Below are 658 nucleotides of genomic sequence, written 5' to 3'. Positions count from 1 at the left end.
TGGGGTGATCCGGTGAATTACATGGGATCCTAAAGGGAAAAACTGGGAAAACCAACAAAAACCATAGGAAAAGGGCAGGCTTTTATGGGAGCAACGTCTCAGGATCACTTCGCGTCCCGGCGTCTATGGTTTTTTGTCTTTTCTTTTTTTTTTTGTTCTGGGATTGGCTAAACTTGACAGCTTCGTTACGGCAAATGACGGACGTGCACTGCAGAATTCTTTGCAATAAATATGTTCAGCATTGCAAACTAAGCGAGAATTTTGAAGCGTTGTGTTCTGGTGCGAACTATTTCTTTGCAATCCTGCAGTCGCTTATTTCTTTGCAAAACGACCAATACGAATTTCTCTCTCTTCCTTATCCCTCACTGCACCTTCACAGCCCCTGTCTTTCCAGCTGGCAGCCTAACGCTCACGCCCCGCCGCCCGCCGCCCCATCCGCTGCTCGCCCTCTTGTAATGATATCGAATGATATGGCGACAAGCCGAGCGAGCGGATTCGGACCTGTCGGTCCGCGCCTGGCTCACCTTAAGAGCGGGGGGATGTGAAGGGGCAGGGGGATATAAAGGGGCGTTCCAACTAAGACCGCGCACCCGGGAATTTCAAAAATTCGGATTTTTGTCGAAAAAAAATATTTTTTGCCTTTTGTTCTAACAACCTT

The sequence above is a fragment of the Frankliniella occidentalis genome, unplaced genomic scaffold (genome assembly GCF_000697945.3).
Source record: "Frankliniella occidentalis isolate FOCC.00 unplaced genomic scaffold, Focc_3.1 Scaffold16, whole genome shotgun sequence".
Taxonomy (NCBI): Eukaryota; Metazoa; Arthropoda; class Insecta; order Thysanoptera; family Thripidae; genus Frankliniella; species Frankliniella occidentalis.
This window is presented reverse-complemented; position numbering follows the sequence as displayed.